This window comes from Orcinus orca, chromosome 5 (genome assembly GCF_937001465.1).
Source record: "Orcinus orca chromosome 5, mOrcOrc1.1, whole genome shotgun sequence".
NCBI lineage: Eukaryota > Metazoa > Chordata > Mammalia > Artiodactyla > Delphinidae > Orcinus > Orcinus orca.
Window position 1 is genome coordinate 140,608,336 of NC_064563.1, and position 22,199 is coordinate 140,630,534.

Here is a 22,199-nt window from a genome sequence, read left to right on the forward strand (position 1 = left end):
CAACCACTGCACCACCAGAGAAGCCCTAATTCTGGGCTCTTGATTCCTTCCCCTCCCCTTCCTCTACTCCTGTCTGGCTGATAGCACCTCTGCCAGAGGACTCAGGCAAGTCAGCCAAAGGGAGAGAAAATCAAAAGCCCTTTCTGCTGCTTTCCCTCCAGGAACAGGAGAACATTTGAATGGGGAGGGAGGCTACCTAATTGGCAGGGCCCAGTGCAAAATGAAAATGCAGGGACCCTTATTAAAAACTTGTCGAGGGACTTCCCTGGTGGTCCAGTGGTTAAGAATCCGCCTTCCACTGCAGGGGATGCAGGTTTGATCCCTGGTCAGGGAACTAAGATCCCACATGCTGCGGGGCAACTAAGCCCGTGCGCTCTAGAGTCCATATGCCACAACTAGAGAGAAGCCTATGAGCCGCAACTAAGACCCAGCGCAGCCAAATAAATAAATAAAATTTAAAAATAAATATTGTTTAAAAAATCGTTGAGAATTTCAAGATGGCTCTAGAAGAGCTTTAAAGCAAGCACAGGCCCTTCTAAGCATGGGGGCCCTTGGGGTTGCACAGGTCTAGGCCTCTGATGCTGATGAGGCAGTGCGGGTGGCAGGAAGGTTGATATACAAGAAACTCTAAATATCCAATCTTCATCCTGAGTTAAGAGGTCCCAAGTTCTAGGAACAGTACCTAAAACTGGGTGGATTCATCTTCTGTGTTCCAAGCCCAGACTTCCATCCCCCCAAATGGTGAGAGAAGGCAGGTTAGGGGAGGAGCTGGTGAGCTGAGATTGGAATACGCTGAGCATGAGGGGATGGTGGGACATCCCAGTGGAGAAGTCAGCTGTGGGAAACAGAACAGCCCCTAACCTGGAGTCACCCAGCAGCCCCACTGCCCATCCTCCTGGCACAGCAAGTCCAACAGAGATCATCTCCCCCATTCTCTGCTGAATAAAATTCCCAAGGGACACCAATGGACCCAGCTTCTGACACATGCCCATCCCTGAACCAATCACTGTGGCCAGGGGACCGGGTACTCTGACTGGTCAGGTCTGGGTCATGTGCTCCACCCATGTGGCCAGGAGAGGGTGAGACAGCTTGATTGACAGCTCCATCAGAAACTGCAGGGAATAGGGGATGGTTCCCAAAGGCAAAGTATATGCTGCAACCAGAAGGGCAGTGGAAAAGCGTGTTGCATGCACAGAAAGTAAATCAAAGTGATCTGCAGCAACTCAAACTAAGTCATGCAAAAAAGGAAACATAACTGCATGAAAAACTGGGAATCGTAGACTAGAGCTAGGTTCAGAGAGTCCAGAAACCCGCACGTATCACCAGATCTCCCATCTATCTATTTGGTTAGCTACTGATCCAGCCAGCCAGCCAGCCAGCTACCCACCCGTACATCTGTCTTTCTCACGGTCCGGCTTCTATCTATTCATTTTTAAGGCCCAAGTCTCTAAAGCCAGACTATTGAGGTTCAAGTCCAGATTTCATAACCTATAGTTATGTGGCCTTGGGGCAATTTACTTAAACTCTCTGTGCCTCAGTTTCTCCATCTGCAAAATGGGGATAATAAACTATCTCATAAGACTGATATGAAGATTGAGTTATTCTTGTAAAGCACTCAGAACAGCACCTGGCCCATAGTAATTGTTCCATAAATGTCAGTTCTCACTATTATCACTGTAGGTGGGCTCTTTGCATGTGGCTGGGGTGGGTGGGGTGGGGAACACCATAGGCAGCTCCAGCCCTATGCTATTGCACCTGAGCAAACCTAAAGGACAGAGAGTCATTCTTCCCAGCATCCATGCATAAAACCTCAGGAAAGGACACTCAGGTGCCCTGGCCTGAGTCACATGCCCATGTCTGGGGTACTCACTGTGGCCAGGGGTGGGATACTAGGATTGACCAAGCAGGCATCATGTGTCCACAGCTGTGCCTAGGAGGAGGGTATGTGATTGGCAGTCTACCCAGAACCCAGACAAGGGGCTGGCTTTTACCAGGAGGGAGGGAGAAAGCATGCTGGGTAGACTAAAGCCACAGATGTTCTCTACACTCGTAAACTTTCTGGGGGGACTTCAGCACCTCTTATAAAATTTGTATCTTGAAAGAGTTATATATGACTATCATCTTTTCTGGTCAGAAAGAACATTCAGAAACATCTACAGGGTGGACTGTGGTGGGCCATTATTTGAGGTCTGCCCTCCAGGTTCCAGAACCTTCTGTGTACCCTGCACAGATTGCATGATCCCCAGCTCCTGGTACGACACTTGGCACACGATGAGCCCGTCTTGCTGACTCTGCTGCCAGCCCACGCTCACGATGGCTCCTCTCGTGTCCCAGAGTTCTTATGAGCTTGTCTTCATCTGGGATTTCTTCTGAGGGGATTCTTTGTTGCCTGGTTTGTGGAAGCAATTTTAGGTAAGTTCTCAGATTAAGAATCACTCACCAGGGACTTCCCTGGCAGTCCAGTGGTTAAGCCTCCTCCTTTCCACTGCAGGGGGCGTGGGTTCGATCCCTGGTCAGGGAACTAAGATCCCGCATGCTGCATGGCGTAACCAAAAAAAGAATAACTTTTTTTCCCCACTTAGAACCTTGGATGTGAAAAAAAAAAAAAAAAAAAACCTCTTGGCTTCTGGGTCCTCCATTCACAGAGGGTGTTGTTGCCTTTGGAGGGTCTTAATGCAGGGGGTCTGAGACGCAGGTCCCCGGCCCTTAAGTGGGTGTTAAAACCAAGTGCTAAGACCTAATTGTGGTGAGACTCCACCCTGGAAGCTCCAGTTGCATGACAGATGGCTCCATTTCCTCTGGCTTCTAGTTTCCTCTGTGTTTCTAGCACTGGGATTTCCCCTTTCTTTCACCTATGACTTTTTAATTGATTTAGTTATCCAGCTTTTACAGGCATTTGTATCCAGATCTGTTCCATATCAGCTTGGTCCACCATGTAGCCAAAGCCAGAAGTGCATCCTAGACACTCAGTAGGACCATTGTCAAAATTCTGAATAACAGAGAAATTCACCAACGACCTGTCATCTCAGAGGAAGCGAAGAGCCATGGTTAGGTTGCCTACCAGCCCTATTGTTCTCCAACTAGTTGAAAGATAATATGGAAAACATTACAGGTGCCGCCCATCTTTTCCTTTCCTATTTGGCTTATGAGTTGGCCCTCATCAACTAAGAGATAAGAACAGCCCAGTATCACTGTCATTAGCAACAATACAGATTGCCATCCTAGACAGCATTTATTCACCACGCACCAGACTGTAGTAAGTGCTTATACACATTATCTCATTGGATGTTCATTATAATTCTGTAAGGTAGCAGCAGTATTATCGGTCACGCTTGACAAATGCTGAACCTGTGTGATCCAGAGAAGTAAATTCACAGCTAATGAACAGGCGCGCTGGGATTGAACTCAGGTCATTCATGCTTCAAAGTCTGCCTGTTTTCAGGGAAGAGAAATTAAAGCAAAATGGCAAAGTGGATAGAAAATGCTGGATCTCTTTTGATTTAAATGTCCTTGGTGTTCACGGGCACCGTGTCGTGAGATCACAGCACTCTGGCTCATTTACTTCAGTCCTTCCCCATCGTACCTCTACCTCCTCCTTCTAGGAGGACACATGAAAAAATCAGGTTGACAAAGAACAAGGCTGACTTAAAGTCATTAAAGTTTCTGGGTGCTTTTCCTGGCTTACCCTCATCCCTACCTTACCCCCACTTACCAACTGCTTTTCCCTGCTCTAGATTTGAGTTGCGGAAGCTCACAACTTCCCGTGCTCTGGTTCAGGAGTCACATGGCTCATCACTGGAAAGATCACAGGGTGATGAATATCAGAAGTGCCCTCTCATTTCTTCTAGTCTCCCACCCCTCCCCCAAGCCCGAGTCTAGCCCAAGAGCAAACCCTGGGGTCCGTGTCTGTACCAGAAGGTAAGCTGCATCTTGTGATGTGCCTTCACCCCAAGTTCACACACGAGGGGGCCTCTTCCTCTTAGCACAAACACAGAACTATCAATAAGTTTGCCTTCCTGAGACCACAGTCCCAGGGAGAGGGCAGTGTCAGAATCGGATTCCACTACCCACCAGCAGTAGTATAAAGCCAGCAGTCTAGAGCCCAATCAGATCAAGGAAGACCTCAAGAGCACCTGTCCAAGAAATTTTAGGGAATCAGATGAATGAGGGGAGAGGGTAGTCGAAAGAGTCTTCATACCAAAGCATTCAGCACACCAGACTGGAATCATCTGCGCACGCATCCTTCTGCTGGCCTCTGTCACCCCCTCCTTCCTCCTCAGAGCTGCCCAGGCTTCTCTTTTCCAATAACTTGCCCCTTTCCTAGGTTTGTTTTCCCCTCCAAAGCTTTATCCCTCCCTTATTTGATGTCCCAGATCTGGATCTAAAAGAAAGATGTGCAGACATTTCTTCTCTACCTTACCCTCAGCATCACCATTCCACATTGCACCTCCCCTCCGCCCCCGCCAACACACATACACCTGACAGTTGACAAAGGCAGACATCTTTGTGTGTCATCTAGTGGAGACCAATGGCACTTGAAAAGGTTATTGCTCTTACAGTAAACTGTGTAACCCTGGGACAGTCACCTTGTGAGCTTCTTTATTCATGAGTCCTCACTCTTCTTCCCAGGATTGATGGGTGACACTTCCTCATTCTGAGCCTTTCTTATATATATTTACAGTAGTTTCTGAAGTACATCCTTAATCAAAGGGGCCATGACTTGTTGACACATCTTTGGAATATTACTGAGTAACTCATTAAAATGTTAATAGCTTCTGTCCGGATGTATTGATCGTGATGTCAACTATTCTTGGAATAACAAATAAAGGTGAGTCTTTAAATTTTATCCTTCAACCATGCTGAGCAATAAGTGAGCCAAGGAGTACCTGAGGGGAAATCAGTGACCTTGCAGGCCTCCAGGTGAACCGGGATCAAATAAAGAGGGATCTTCCATAGCTAGTGGGAGGCAGCCGCGTAGCACAGGGAGATCAGCTTGGAGCTTTGTGACCACCTGGAGGGATGGGATACGCGGATATAAGTATACGTATAGCTGATTCACTTTGTTATACAGCAGAAACTAACACAACAATGTAAAGCAATTATACTCCAATAAAGATGTTTTAAAAAAATAATAAAAAGGCTCAAACCCAAATACAGCGTAGGGAAAATACCCAAAATCTGTGGACGACAGTTTCTTCCCCAGGAAAATCAACAAGGACGATTTTCGATCAACAACCTGACAAATACCTCCTGGCTTCCCCAAGTGTTCTTAGCGATGGAGGCGCGAGCAGCTACAGATTGAGAGGAGCCCATGTTCCAAGAGCCATTTTCAGTTTCCCAAGACTGAAGTCCAGGGTGGGCATCCTCTGGTGCCCTGGCCAACTGCCCATTGCTCTCTGGCTTCTTCCTCACTAACCTTTCTACATTTCTGACCCTTGAACACGCCATATTCATACCGCATCGGCCTTCCGCCCTTGCTGTTCCTTCTGCCCGGGAAGGCGCTTCTGGCCTCAGATGTTCATGAGGCTGTGGGAAGCTGGATCCTTCCTGCCAGTCAGTTCTCACCCCACCCAACTGAAACCCTCCCTAACGTGACCCTGCTTGATTTTAAATGCCACATCCCTCTCTGAAGTCATCCTTGTTCTTTGTCCACTTGACATGATTTTTTCATGTCTCCTCCCAGGAGGATGGGTAGGGACCGTGTCTCTCTTATCCCTCACTGCAGCCCCAGCATCTGGTCCAGGCCGGGCACACAGTAAGCACTCAGTAAATATTGGCTGAATAAATGAAGAGACCGCTAAAACGTGGAAGGGATCCTGGGATGCCCAGAGGGCATTAAGCTGAAAGCGGCTCAACTAAAAAAAGCAGGAGAGAGACTGGAAAGGGGCCGACATGGAAAAATCCGCAGGAAATGCTCTACTCAGAGCATGGGGAGGAGTAAGGGATTTGGTTGGGATGCACATCAAAAACTCGAATTACTACTTGGAACTCAATTCAAGAGGGAAAATCGTTCACATGGCTCCATGACTCAAGGCCTGAGCGCCATGGTTTAAGGACCTGCTTGAGCCTTAAGTCAATGTTTCCAGAACAAACACCCACAACCAGAAGTGGCCAGGGCCGCTGACACATCACACCACTCTCTCGGGCCGGGGCAAGTTCTGTTAGGGACATTATTATCATTCCTGACAATCCGCCATCCCAGCCCTGGCCTCTCTGATACCCAATCAATGGGCCCATTCAGATGGAGCCCCGTTTTGCATATTATTCTTAATAAACATTCATAGTGCGAGCTAGAATGGCCCTTTCAAGGCTGGTGCTTTGAATGCGTGTTAGCAACAGAGTGCCTTTGTGTACTTACATGTAAAAATACACTGGCCACCCTGTTGATACGCGGCATATATATTTATAAATATTTATCAGCGAGCCATGGCTGACATTTTCAAAATGCTGCATTTGAACTAGACCTCGGTTTTTTTCTGTCTCCCAAGCTGAGAGGCCAGACGAGGTTAATTAATCCAATTTTGCCTAATAATGTGCGTCGTAATGATCTCCATGCCCTGGTTTTATTTGTCAAGGGGGAGCGGGCTGCAAGGAAGGGGCTCTGTGATTCTGAAAGGAGGGGTGTCCCGACTCCAGGCTTGAACTCCAGCCAACCTGGGGCGATGGGGACGTGCCCAGATCACCTTCTGGGGAAGCGGGAAAGAGAAGCAGCAAGTCGCAAATAAAATCCAGGGCTCTGGAAGTGGGTCATCCTCAGGGCAAGGGATAAAACGGCGTCATGAGTTTCTCTTCCGATTCTATCCCCCTCTCCTGCCCAAGTCCCTGGGAAATTCCAATGATTCAGAAACGACATTCCAAATGCACTCGGATGGACTGGAGTTCCTTGCTGTTCGTCATGTGGTTGATATGAGAACACTTGCGCCCCTGTCTAGGACAAAACAAGTATTGGGTTTGATAAGGATTGACCAAGAGAAATACCTGTTTTTAAGAAGGGAGGGTGGGGGATGGGGTGCATGCTGCGAACGCTTTGACCTCCTGCCCCGGGTTGGTTCACAAAGCACCGTGCAACCGAAGACCCCTCTGCAAACCTGATATCTCTCCATTAGCCCCCAAAGGGCCTCCTGTTCTGTGCATTTCGATCCCTATTCAGATTCGTCTTCTAACTCTTGAAGCTGGGAGGCATCTAGGGCAGGACAATATTTCGAAAGGAGATCTTCAAAGCATATCTAAACTCCCTGAACCCCTGCTCACCTCTGCTCCACTCCAGTTTGGGGCTCAGCTTTGTCTGGCCTTATGGGTGCCTCTGTCTTCCCTGCAATGGCTCTCGGTGTCTTAGGAAACCCTGTTTGTCTGCCCCCGCTCTCCATCCCCGTGTGGCCTCCCAGGTCGCAGAACAGACCTCACAGACGACAGCTCCAAGTTCATCCTGTGCCATCAGCTCTGGTTTGTCCCTGTCCAGCTCTGTTCCGCCAGCAGGCTAACGCCACACCACACCACCCTTCACCCCGTACTCACCTCCATCAAGCAAACCTGGGCTACCAGATCTCAACACGACAGTCCCCTTTAATGCTGATTCAACGAAACCTAAGAACAGTGATCTACTTTAAAAAAACAAAACGTCAAGCACAGGCCAGCACCAATTTAGATGTTAAACCATCTATTCTTTGGATCCCCTGTGTGCCACGGAGGCTCACTGCTCATGGGGCTTGAGTCCCAGACGCCTTACTCAACACACCCTCGCAAATGGCTTAACTGTCCACTGGGCATTTACTGCACCCATGTTCTCTTCCTTATACCACACAGCCAACAAAACGGCAATGGACTTGAAGTCAGAAACTTGGAAAACATTCCCAGCTTTGCTACCTGAAAGCTGTGTGACCATGACCTTGGGCATGTTACCTAACTTGTGTGAAATACAGGTTATAACCTTATTCCACAGGACCATGGTGAGTTCAGAATAAGACAATTCAAGAAAGCACCCAGCATGTGGCCACGCCACAGTAAGTTCTATGTAAGTTCAACAGCAAATCTCTGTTGAATCAGTGACAGAGGAAGCGACGTCTAGAAATGCGTTTATTTCTGTTACTTAAAATCAGGTTCAGTAACACCTTGAGAGCTCTCGCCGCTAAACCTTCAAACTCATAAGCGTTTGTAAACTTGTGAATGTCACCGGCATTTTTGAAACAAAGGTCCCCTCTCCCCTGGATACCATGAATCTTTAGTTGTGGCCTTAGGTGTATATCTTATGCCAGGATGGAATCCCCCTGATGGCGTGTGTCGTTATGCCCCTGGTGTGATCCATCCTGGTGGGCCCTGAGCCGAGGAGGCATTAATAACTGTTTATTAAGCAACATGTGGATGGGCATGTGTACTGGACGCACCTAATGTACCCGTCGGGCTCTCTCAGCTCACCATTCTCTTCCTCTCCCACACCTCCCATACCCCACCAGCCCACCCCCTCACCCCGGCTGCTCGCTCAGCCTCAGAGGCGGACCAGCTTCCTCGGGCCCTCGAGGTTCTACTGCCTGAGGCCAACCAGCTCCACGCCCCCCGGAGTCTCTGGCTCCTCCTGACTCTTATGGACTCAGCAAAAAAGGATGAAATGCACACCCCAGGGCCTGGGCTCTGACTTCTGTCTGGCTGGGAAGGAGCTGGATGTGCCAGTTGATCATACAGGGGAGTTAACTCCCCAAAGGAGTTACCACGGACCAAGCCGAAGCAGGAGATTAGAAGACGCCAGATCGATGGTAGATGTCTTCTCTCTCTCTCCCTGCGGTGGACTACTCTTAGACACAGTGACAGCCCACAGAGCTGAAAAGCACATCTGCTGACCAGCTAGTTCTGTCTTCACGGTTCGAGGCCTTGCTTCTCACCCTCCTTGCCTTGGATTCCCCTTCCCTCACTCACTGCCCTGAGATTGTACCTCCCAGATAAAGAGTTGGTACTGAATCTCTGCTTTAGGCTGGGTTTTCTAGGGGACCTGGACCAAGCCTGGTTATTTTAAAGATGCACAAGTTGAAGAACAGGGGAAACGTCTCCTGAATTGAGACTGTGAAAGAGAGGCCCAGATTGTTCATTAGTCCATTCAGCTGATTTCATTCAACTGCCTGGTTAACATGGTACTATGGACTGAATGTCTGTGTCCCGCCCCCGCCCCTGCCCCAAACTCATATGCTGAAAGTCTAACCCCCAACGTGATGGTATTTGGAAGTAGGACTTCAGGGAGGTAATCAGGTCATGCGGGTGGAGCTATCCTGAATAGGATTAGTGCCTTTTTTTTTTTTTGGCCACATTGGGTCTTTGTTGCTGCGCACAGGCTTTCTCTAGTTGCGGCAAGCGGGGGCTACTCTTCATTGTGCTGCACGGGCTTCTCATTTCAGTGGCTTCTCCTGTTGCGGAGCCAGGGTTCTAGGTGCACAGGCTTCAGTAGTTGTGGTTCACGGGCTCTAGAGTGCAGGCTCAGTAGTTGTGGCGCACGGGCTTAAGTTGCTCCGCGGCATGTGGGATCTTCCCGGACCAGGGCTCGAACCCGTGTCCCCTGCATTGGCAGGCGGATCCTTAACCACTGCGCCACCAGGGAAGTCCTATAACGCTATTAGTTTTTATTAGGTTGTTTTTTAAAGTCTGGCAGTGCTTCTTCAGCACTGTCTCCTGCTGGATCCCTCCTGCAGTGCAGATACTAAGTGAGGCCAGTGACAGAGCAAGATTTTGGAGAAGTACCTGATTTTTTTAGTGCCCTTTTAAGAAGAGTCACAAGAGAGCTTGCTTTCTCTCTCTTTCTGCCTCATGAGGACACAGCCAGGAGGGAGCATTCTACAGTCCAGGAAATGGGCTCTCACCAGGAACCCAACCGGCCAGCACTTCTGGCCTCCAGAACTGTGAGAGATAAATTGCTGTTGTTTAAGCCACCCAGTCTCTGGCATTTTGTCGTAACAGCCCAAGCTGATTAAGACACATGGTCACGCCAGTTACACCTGGGAGTCCGGGTCCTCAGAAAAGCAGGGGCACCAGGCTGTGGGCCCCACACACCAGCTCACCTCTCTGGGCTCTGTGCAGTCCCAGTGGGAGAGTCCAGAAAGCCCTGCTCCCAGCTGCCCCTTTGTCTAGGGCTGAATCTTCTTTAGCTGCCCAGACCCAGCCAAGAACCTCAATCAAGGGCAAAGCATTAGAACATTTTCTCTTCCTTGCCTTGTGCTCTTTTAAAATAATTCATACAGATGTGGTCACATAGAAAAGAGTTTTGCTCTCATGCAATGATGAAAATATGGTCAAAACAAGGTAGGTGAGTCAGATGGACAGGCAGAAGGCCTGCCCTCTGGGCACACCTGCTCTCTCTCTGAAGTAGGCTCATCCACAGTAGGGGTTTCATCTTACTTCTGTCCCCGGAAGAATTCATGAGGGCACAAGCCCGGCTGTGCTCCCTCTTGGCCAGGCCCCGCTCGTCGTCCCACAAAAAGAGGGAAGAGCGTGGCTCCTTTTAGAAGATCCCAATTGAGGGCTCTCATAAGTAAATTATCAATTAAATCCAGGAGCCAAGAGATCCTTCCTTTAATAATAAAAACAGAACCATATACCTTAGATGTAGCATGACGCCATTTTCAAAATTCTTTTCCAGGTATTGTGCAGTTTGATTGTAACTGCAAAAGCCACAAACTTGTGTAGCAGCCTTGCATTGGGTTGAATCATGTGACCAGTTTTGTAAGCCAAAAATGATTGAATATCAGTTTCATATAGTTCAATGTATTTGACAGCCAAGGTCCAAATTCTGGAAGAGAAAGCAACAGAAGTAAGCAAGAGGCCTTGAGAAGGTAAGTGCTAGAAGAAGAGATGCAGGAAGAGAGGAAAAGGAAGAGAAATGGGCATTAAGTTAAATGGTACCAACAATGACCTCTTTTCTTAGTAATAAGAGTTCAGTGTGGTTTTGAGGTTTGAAATTTGATCTGTATTCTTTCAACCAAAGAATCTTATTCCTACAATTAACACATTTAAAAGTAGGTATTTAACAAGTACTTGATGACTGATGAATGGACACAAAGGTCAACATAGGGAAGAGGGCTACCAGCACCCCAAAATGAAAGGACTGAGAGTAAAAACATGGATTGTTTGTCTAAGCACTCGTGGAGCTTAAGCAATCGTGGTTTCTAATGTGGAATAATTTGTCAGGTGACCTTGAATGAGACTGTTAACCCTCTTTTTGTTGCAATGAGAAAGGGGGATAATACTTATTCCATACAGGGCAGTGCTGAAGGGGGTAAACATGATTGATCACTGCGAGTTTGGGGAAGGAAGACGGTGTAATAAATACTAATTATGATGACCATTCCTGGCTTCTAAGAAAAATGCCTTTTAAAAAAAGGAAGGAAGGAAAGAAAAATTCCACCCAGAGAGGGTCTCATGGGGCAGTCATAGGGTGTCATGGCCTTACGCTCTTCTGTATAAATCCAAAGGGGAAAAGGCTTGGTTACAGGTCACAACAGCCACAGCAGGCAAAGAAAGTATTCTTTAAAAAAAAATTCTTTTTACATAAATTAATTTCGTGTTTTGATTGTCAGATTAGCACAGTTTTAGATGAATATATCGGAGCCAAAACTTTCTCGTAAGCACACGTCTTCATTTTCGTAAATGCTAAATACAAACATTTAAAATGTAAAGGTCATAAATTAGCCTCCTACAGTAACTCAGCTTTACATAGTGGTGGATATTTCCTCAGCATCCCTGGGCCCCTCATAGATGGCTGTGTTCTGGAGTGAATTTCTCCACGCAGCCGTGGCTTCCGATCCTATGTCCTGCAACATCCCATAGTACACTCTCGAAACAAATGGGAACAATGCCTGTATTTTCAAGACGAATTTTGCAGCCCTTTAGCCTTTCCCCTCTCAGTTCTCTGTTTCCTCCCTGTTTCTCCCCAACACGCACAGGGTTTACAGTGCTTCCAGCCCAAACAACACGCTCCACAGGGAAGGGGGCTGATTGGTTTAGTTTGCGGGCAGCCCCGTAAGGGGTGGTAAGTGACACTTTAACGTATGACATGTTGCATTCCTTCATCTCGAAGCCGTAATTGAATACACATGAACCCCCCCCTGCACTGGTGACCCCGGAGTGTGCCACACACCTGGAAGTAGTGAGGTTCAATTAATGTGTCACCGTCACTAACTGCGGCTACCAGTGAGAGCCGCCAGCAGCCGGGGAACAAAGCCGGGAGCAGCGCGGGGTAAACCCTAGGGGCGCGGGTCCCCAGCAGAGCTGCCCTGGACCCGCTCTTAAAATCTAGTTTTCCCAGGAAAACGATTTACTTTTAATTACTCCAATTAATTTTACCTAATGGCTTTGCTCATCGCTCACTCAAGGAGTTATTTTTGTGCCAAAATACCCCAACAGTCAACTGAAAGGAAATGACAATAGCCCAAATAAGTTTCCATGATAACACTTTTTAATAAAGAAACAGATGAGAAATTGAATATGATCTGAAAGGCGGGACTCGAGCTGCGGAAATGCAGAATTAGTATGATGAATTCCACCCCCTCATTCTTTGAGTATTCGCGCAGCGCTTACGGTGGCCCAGGGACCCTGCAAACACTAGTGCAAAAGGGTCCCTGCCTTCCCGGAGCCCATGGACTCGGGGGGAGTCAGAACGGTTATGTGGACCAGGGCCAGGAGGCAGAGGAGGGGCGATTCCGGGCGAGCCGAGCCTTAGCGGCGACCGCCCCGCACCCCGCCTGGCTTCCCCGGCTGCAGACTCGGGAGCTGCCTCTGAGCTCCAGGAGGAGCCCGAGTTCACCGGGGAGGGGGGAAGGGAGAGAAGAGTTTTTCGGGCAGAGACCCGCGTGTGCAGACGCGGGGAGGCCAGAGAGAAAGTGAAAGAACCTGGGGTGGGTAGGAAAGAAGGGGGCCAAGCTGGGGGCGCGGGTGGAGGGCTTTGGAGGAAGAAGATGAAAGGGAGAACCCAGCAGAGAACAGCCACCTCCCAGTCTTCCGGAGGACGGGAGTTTGGGCTTCGGTGTCAGTCTAGTTACTTTTTCCAGAGCCAATAGCCTTTCTCTTCCTTAAACACACACACACACACACACACACACACACGCAGAGTGGGGTAAGCACTTGCATATTAGAATTTTAAAAGGGGGCAGGACTACAATTTTGGTATATTGTTGGAGGAAAGAAAGGAAAAGTATATTGCATTTTATATTTGAGAAATTTCATTTCATTTACATTAATTAATTAAATTAAATTAATTGTTAATTAATTGCAGCGATTTCTAAAAGAGTGGAAGTAACACCAAGGCTGGAGGGCAACCCTGTTCCACAGAAGGCGCTGACTGGTTCTCCCTGACCACGCCCAGTCCTCGTGGGCCCTGGCCACGCCCCCACCTCATTCTTTCCCACCAAGTATGCAGTTCTGTCACTTTGCCGACTGGCTGTGGGCTGCAGAGATTGCTTTGGTTCTCCGGGCCCCTGTGAAGCTACAGGGGTGTGACCTAGGTAAGTGTGCACCTTAGCACTTTGATTGGCCTCCAGGACCCCCACTGCTCCCTCCGTGACCCACTCCTGGCCCTTAAGCCCCTTAGGAAGAAAGCCTCCTCCATCTAGGAGCCAGCCTGGGTTTTCCTAGACATGGAGGTATTGTAGATGGGCTTCTGGGTGAACCTCAGGGCTGGAACGCACACGTGATTATCTCTGCATTCTCCTCACATCCCACTAAAATGGCAGATAAGGCAGAAAAACTAAGGAAGGTCTCCCAAGGACAGAAAGGTCAGGAGAAGAAGCATTAGAAGAGAAGAAGAGTTTTGTGAGGTGCAAAGTGAGTGGGCAAATGGTATCTGACTTAGCAGCAGGGAGAAAGATGCACCCTACCTGCTGGAGGGAGGTGGCGGGAGGGCCCTCATAAGAAACAAAGCAATTCCTGCAGAGCCATGGACAGGCTCCAGAATTGGGAGCAGCAGTTATTTCTGAAGGCGAGGGTAACACGTCATGCTGAAAACCCGAGGACTGGTTGAAAGACCGCGCAGGAGTGGGGGGATCCGCAAGTCCCTTCCTCCAGTGCACGTTTGGGGTTCTGCACCTGAATGGCGTGCTATGCACCCTCTCTCAGAATCTCTGCTCCCTGCCCACCCCTTCAGGAGACTAGAAGTTTCCTCTCTGACCCATCAAACCAGAGAGACTCAGAGCACTGGACCCAGCTGAGGGCTAGGCAAGTGGGAAACACGCTCCCTGAAGGGGGGCGTAGGGGTTATCCCACCCCACCTACTGGCATTTGCAAAGTGTGGTGCAGCCTTGGAGGGGAAGGTGTTCCTAAACTCGCAGTGTGGAATTCATAGTTTGGTCCCTTTCAAAACTGGCGAGCCCTGGTTTTCTCACCGGATCCCCATGTGTTAACATGCACGAGCACTTTCTAGCCTCTGGGGGCGGGAGGAGTTTTGTGCAGGGGTTTGCAGGAGAGAAGAACAGGAGAAGGGTGAGGAGAGTGGAGGACCCAGCAGAGAACTACCTCTCCCAGTCTTCTGAGCTGGTTTGCGTCCCAGTGGAGAGGCGTGTTGACACTGTGAGATTCTGAGCCTGGGTTGTGTGCCTTCAATACCCCATTGTGTAGTTAGTTGAGGTATTTGCTGCCCTCGCTGGGGAAGGATTACACCTCCTCACCCCATGGACACTGGGCATGACCAGTGAAATGTGAGTGATGGGTGACGCTTCTGAGCTGAAGCTTTAAGAGCCATTGCTCTGTGAGGCCATTTGCTTCTCCCCTTCTGCCACAGAACCAGCTTGTCCTGGAGGAAGCCGGGCCCTGGATCTTCAGCCTGGGTCCCAGGATGAGGACGACATGGGGCAGAGTGAAAACAGTGTGCACAAGCAGTAAACCTTTCTTGTTGGAAGCATCTACCATTTTAGGGGTTGTCTGTTACCACAACATACCAGTAGCAAAAGCTGATGGCTACAGCCCCAGTGACGCTGCAGCCAGGCTTAGCAGGGGAGGCATCTTCTGTCACCTGCAGGAAATGAGCACCCTCACTGGTTCCTTGGAGACAGCGTTGGGGCCACACAAAAAGGGCACCCTTGGCCCAAACACGCACCTTCACAGAAGGCACCAGCAGGGGCGACGTGAAGAAGCACCTCCATCTAGTGGACTGTGGGCTGCAGACGGCACAGGGAGGCCGGGGTGCGGGGGACACAGAACGGTACCTCCTTCGGGGAAACCCAGCCATAGCCCTGGACTCTGCATGGCCTGGGCGTCCTGTGTAGGGGGGTGGGCGCCATGAATGACCCGGTAGGAACTGGGTCTCTGTGCCAGGTATTAAGCTTTTCCTCTCAGCTCTACTCCTCCCTTTATGCTGTGCTTTTTGATGCGAGCACAGGGCTCTGTGGATTCCGTTTCTGCTTCACTGTGGGGCTCTATCAGGCTCTGCCAATGGGCGACCCCAAGGCTGCTAGAAGGACTGGGGACCCGCTCCTTCCTACTGGCTGTTCCTGATGGTGCTACGTCAGCACACGCCCTTCAGTCCTGCTGAAGCAGCTGGTTCCTGCCTCTTCCACGCTCCCAGGACCAGGTGCGTTGTACCCGCTCCCGGGGTCAGCACGAGCAAACGAGGACCCTCCTCAGGGCTCTGAGCCCTTAATCCATGGTCCTTCCTCCCAGCTTCTATTCTGATAACCCTCCCTGTCCTGTTTTCCTGACTGGATTCTGCCTGGTACGGTAATGCTGCCCCCACCTGTGGCATCACTGGGGGAGACAACAAATACCTGGGAAGCAAGGATAACCAACCCGAAGGAGAGTCTTTGGTCTCTATGAGCCAGAGGACTGACCCAGTGTGTAGTGGTTGGACACCTGCTAAGTGCCCTAGTTGTACTGGGTGCTGCGCAAGACACAGGCTGTCTAAGCTATGGTCCTGCCACCAAAGAGTATAGCTGGGAAGAAGGGCTCTCTAAGGCCACACACAGATCCAGAGAAGGGACAGGTTCTGAAGGCTAGAACAGCCAAAAGGTCACCAAGGCTTCTAATCAGCAACTCCTACTTAAATCAGCAGCTCCAGGGGCTTCCCTGGTGGCGCAGTGGTTAAGAATCCGCCTGCCAATGCAGGGGACATGGGTTCAATCCCTGGGCTGGGAAGGTCCCACATGCTGGGGAGCAACTAAGCCCGTGCACCACAACTACTGAGCCTGTGCTCTAGAGCCCGTGAGCCACAACTACTGAGCCCTCATGCCACAACTACGGAAGCCCGCGCGCCTAGAGCCCATGCTCCGCAACAAGAGAAGCCACAGCAGTGAGAGGCCCGCACACTGCAGTGAGGAGTGGGCCCCGCTCACCTCATCTAGAGAGGGCCCACGTGCAGTGGCAAAGACCCAACGCAGCCAAAAGTAAAAACAAAAAAAAAAACCCCAGCAACTCCAGGCATCTTCAGGGTAGACAGAGGTGCCAAGTGTAATCTACTCAATTTCCTGATGGAGAGATAGAGTTTACAGGGAGTTTATCCCTTTTCCAAGATCACAGAGCAAATTACAGATGGCCAGGGATTGTGTCATATCTCCAGGAATGGCCACATTTTTTTGCACAGAGCTACCAGAAAGGCTAACATTTCAAGGACTGACAGTATCAAGTGTTGCCAAAGATGGGAGCAACGAGGACTCTCACATCACTAGTGGGAAATGTAAACTGTTACAACCATGTTAGAACATGTGTGGCAGCATCCACCCAAGCTAAACCTGCATGGTCTGTGTCCCGGCAATTCCCCTCCTGGACATACACCCAGAGGAAGCAAGTGCTCGGGTGCAGCAACATACGTGCACAAGAAGGTTCACAGCGGCTTTATTCACAATAGCCTGAGGCAGAAAACCACCACATGTCCAAGAGTTGAAATGAATTTTTAAATTATCTGATAGTCATACAATGGAATATAACAGTAGTAAAAAACAGCAAACTATTTCTACAGGCAGAAGGATTTCACAGACATAATGTTGGACAAAAGAAGCCACGCCCCAGAAAGTACATACTGTGGGATTCCATTTATATGAAGTTCAAAGACAGGCAAAGCGGGTCTACAGCAAGAAAAGAAGTTACTTTTTAGCTTGCTGTTGATAGTGGGGTGGGTGGGCGAGCCTGCTGGGGAGTGAGAAATGCTCTGTAGTTGGATCTGAGTGGTATTTACAGAGGGATATACAAATAGAGATAGTTGTCGAGTTGTTTGCTTAGTATTTGCGTACTTGACTGTATGTAATTTAAACCTCAGTAAAAAGGGTAGGGGGGGGAGATTTGCTCAGATATCTCCTGTCTGGTTCGGGCTCTTCTGAGGCAGATCCTGAGACCAGGTTTGGAGGCACATGGTTTATTATTCTGGAGGTCAAAGAGCACTTGTGAGATCATGGAAAATATGTATACTGGTCCCTGACCCCCATTCCTGGCTCAGAGCTCCTGAAACCCTTGTCATTTCCTGGGTGACAGGACTGTCGTTTGTTCTGACGGGTGTTTCTGGGTGGGCTCCTGGATGGGGGCTGGTCACAGAAAGAACAAACCATGGTTAGAAGCTTGGGATTTTCAGCCCCTCCCCCCAGTCTCTTGAGAAGGGAGAAGGGCTGTACATGGGGTTAGCGATCGATCATGCCCATGTGATGAAGCCCCCATAAAAATCCCCAAATCCCAAAAGCACAGGCTTCGGAGAGCTTCCGGGTTGGTGAACACGTGAAGGTTCTCGCAGAGCGCATGGCAACCCTCCACCCTTCCCACCTACCCTCCTCGCTTCATCTGGCTGGTCATCTGTACCCTTTATCATACTCTTTAACAAACTGGTAAATGTAAGTAAGTGTTTCCCTGAGTTCTGTGAGCCACTCTAGCAAATCAATCAGACATGAGGAGGGGGGTTGTGGGAACTCTGATCTGTAGCCAAATCAGACAGAAGTTGTAGGTAACCTGGGGACCTACCCCTGGCAATTGGCCTCTGAAGTAACATGGGAGCAGTCTTGCGGGACTGAGCCCTCAGCCTGTGGAATGTGATGTTATCTCTGGGCAGAGAGTGTTAGAATTAAGTTGTAGACACCCAGCTGGTACAGCAGAGAATTGCTTGGCGGTGTGGAAACTACCCCTCCACACACACACACATACACACACACACACACACACACTTTGTAATTGGGTCTTAAAATCATTTTAGCACTGGTAGGAAGTGAAAGAGTTACAAGGAAAGATAAAAGGTGGACTGTGGAACCAGCTCTCATGGTTGGTAACTGGGCTTAATTCCTCAAGGAAATTTGGGGAAACTTGCAGAACACACACCTCAGAATTATCCCACCTAAGGGGTGAGGGAGCTGAGGTATTTATACACCTACTCTGGAGAGTCAGAGGATGTGGGCAACCAGGAACAGGTGCAAATGTCCTGGCACTTCTGACCAGAAGGCTGGTGGGACCGGTGAGCCCTCAGGCAACTGAAAGTCAAGCCAGAGCACAGAGAGGGACACAGATGGGGGACTGACGGCATCTGTCACACACTCATATGATACAAGTCACGGTGATAGTGCCCATTGGTTAAGAGAATTTACCATGACAAAAAAAATGATCTGTGAATTCCCGAAAGGTCTTGAAATAGATGTGTATTTAATTCCATCATCTGCACACATTTGAAAGCCAGAGGTACTAATGTGTTTGTGAGAAGCATCATTCATGTCGATTCTCAGCGTCTCGTGGAGGGTCTCTGGCCCCCGGAAGTCAGTGTGTCAACCACTAGTGCTCCTTCTGTTGTGAAATGAGCCAACTGCCCCCCCCAGGCCAAAGCTGTTAGGGCCGGGGGTGGGGGGCGTTTTGATGGCTTGATCACCTGAAGATCAAGTGACGTTTTGGTATTATCAAAGTCTGAATTAAATGGGTACCCAATACAATTAACGATAGATTGAGGAGGAGGAAAGGGGCCCATTATACATTCACTGTCATCCTCTTCGGTACAGAACTGCCGACCACAGGTCCCGACAGAGCCATCTCTGCAAAGACCATGGCCGTCAACCTTGCCCACAGCTGCCATCATGCAGGGCTTTTTGTGTGGCCACGTGGATTACCCCACGCTCCCTGCCACTGTGCTGTCTCTAAGGCACTGTGAAAACCCGAATCTTCAGCCTGTGGGATTTCCTCTGGCCTCCCTGGTCCTCAGACCCAGCCAACAACCTGCCTGCAGTCGGGACAGAGCTGCTCCGAGGGGCTGTGATGCAGGCTTGTGCAGTGAGTATAGATCCCCACTGACACCGGCTTGGTTTGTGTCTGCAGATGGAGGGCAGGGCACAGATTTTCCTTTTACTGTAACTTCACTTAGCTCTCAAGCCCTCAGTTCTGTTGGTGGCAGGATGTATTAATCTTGCCAAGTCAAGTTAAAGTCCAGGTAGTCGCCATTTAAAATGAAGTCACTTTGAAGTATCTCTTCAGATAATTCAGGTTCTCAGGTCAATTCCACACTTAAGTCTTAGGTGATTCCAGGAGCTTCTGCTCCCTGTCTGTCCACTCTGGTCATTCCTTTTCCTGGTGTTGATGACCCAGCAACAACTCCACCCCTGTCTGTCTGGGTCTGGTTTCCAATCCATCCAATCTGGTTTCCAATCCTGTGGCCTCTGTCTACAAGGCCGCCTCCCCTCAGGGACCTGGTGCCCGGCACTGTGCAAACCTCCTTCCCAGGCACCGAAATACTCACTCCTCACCCATTCCCCATTGGGCTGCAGAGGGGGACGTCCAGGGCTCCGTTCAGGGCTGGGGACACGGTCATCTTCTCTCTTGCCCACCTCCACATCCTAGAGGCTTCAGTGTTTTGTCTTCACAAAGAGGCCATTCCTCATGTCTGGTTTTGTGGACCAAACATGAGACCCCAGGAGGGGTCCCACAGCTTGACTGTATGCACGAGGGTTACCTACATGCATGACCTCGATCCACCCCTCATCCAGCAAAATTCAATTTGACAACCGCCTAAGGTCTCTTCTCCCTAATGAGTCTTTTCTTCCACTTGTCATGTCTAAAGAGAACAGCGTCCCTGGTGCCTGTTTTGTCTGTTAAAGAATCTTTTTCTCCTTCCCAACTCTGTATCCATGTGCTGTAAACCTAAAGGGAATTTCTCTTGATGATGTCTAATCAAATGCCGAAATAGGAGAGATAGCTTGAACCCCCAGGGAGAGCAGGGTTGGATACGCATTTAGACAGGATGGGAGAGGATATCTATGCAGACAAAGGGATGAGAGGAAAACAGAAAAGGCCAAGCAGTCACGGTGACAAGCAGGGGAGCAGAAGAAACAATGAACCGAGTGGGAGATTGATGGCAAACAGAATCACAGGCACTGGGGACCTAGGCAGGGTGTGTGTAAGCCTTTAGGTCCCCCCCCATTTCTGGAAGTCCATAAAGCAAGAAGACACTGGTGCTGGCCACCAGCCCAGAGCCTCCGTGATACCTGACTCAGTTTACGTGGTCCCCTGATAGACCCATCCCTGCCAGCCTCCTGTCCACAGTCCTAGCTGGAATGGCTCCAGAGTGGTCTCGTACCACTCCCACCATCACCAAGCTCCTCTTAGCCTCCCCCAGGGGTGAGACCCTATCACAGCCTCCATTGTGCCTCCCAAGGTAGGAATTGCCATAGCTCCGGGACCCAGGTCTGGCCTGACCCAACCCACGAAGGTTCTAGCAAGTGCTAGGAGCTACAGTCTAGAAGGATAGGGCAATCTCTGCCAGGAGAGAACAGCAGATAATTGCTTGCCCTTCCTGGCCCCTCCCACCCCCACCCCCCACCCAGTCTGTTCCAAGTAGAGTGGTTACATACGGCCTCTCTTGAGGTGTCTCCCAGGGCCACGCAGCCGTATCCCCTAAGAAACTGTGGCCGTTTGCCTGTGTTTCCTTCCCTCCCTTTTCGGCTTCACTCCCCTTTCTCCCTCACTCTGGCTTCCTTGGAATTGCACTACCACTCCCCACCCCAAAAAATATTAGCACACAAGCTTTGCTGCAGGCCCCGTTTTCTAGGGCTCCCAGACAAGCCTTGCCCCAGCAGGTGGGCACCCCGCAGCAGAGCAGTGAGGGGCTGCACACGGGGATGTAAACTACAGTCTTATCCATTTCCTGGAATGGGTGTTTGAGGCATAGTCAGTTATATCCGTTTCCTAGGACTGCTGTAACAAATTACCACAAACTGGATGGCTTAAAATAACCAAAATTTATTCTCTCACAGTTCTGGAGGCCAGAGTCTGAGATCAAGGTACTGGCAGGGCTGCACTCCGTCCCCAGGCTCTGGGGGAGAAGCCTTCCTTTCCTCTTCCAGCTTCCGGTAGCTGCTGGCACTCCTCCGCGCTCCTTGGCTTGTGGTTGCATCCCTCCATCTTTGCATCACGTCTCCTCTGTGCATCTGCCTAATCTCCATCTGCATCCCTGCTGTAAAGGACACCTGTGATGGTGTTTAGGGCCCGCCTGGATAATCCAGGATGATCGCCTCATCTCAGGATCCCCAACTTATCACATCCGCAAAGTCCTTTTTCCAAACAAGGTCTCATTCACAGGTTCCAGGGATTAGGCTGTCGACATATCTTGAGGGGGCGGGCACTTTCCAATCGACCATACCATCCTCACTTTCCTGGTTGGAATATGCAAGAGAGAATATGTAGAGAATATGTAGAGAGAAAGAAAAAAAAATCAAGTGAAACGCTATCTTTACCACCAAACAGTTCTAGGGAGAGAGAAGCATAAGCAGGAAAAAAGTGCTAATGTTTCCATTTCTGGTGCCGACTGGGGCACAGGAAAGATCCCACTTTCAATCTTCATGTCAACACGTGTTATTTCTTCCTCGAGAGAAACAAAACTGAATAACCCAGCATCGCCGAGTGGAACAGCTCACAAGTGGAAGAGCCGGGGTTGGCTGCGTGCCCCTGGCCCGTGGCAATGGGACGCGCCCACCCAGCCCCTCTCTGGTCTCTCGCCAGCTCTTTTTGGCTCCTTTGGGCCCCAAAGCCCCCAGCCCAGCCATAGCTGGAGTGGAACTGTCAGTGGCCCCATTTAAAACCCATCTGTGAAAGGCTCATAAATCACACCCTCGGAAAACTCACTCCTCATTATAACTCAGCAGAGCACAACTCTGTTCAGAGATTGAAATAAATGTGAGTGTGTAGTAGGTTGGTTTTTTTTTCAGCGGGGGTTGTTTTTTCAGTTGGTTGTTTTTTCTATGTAGGAGGATTTTGCATCATATTCTTTCAGCTGTTCATGTTAATAAGGCCAG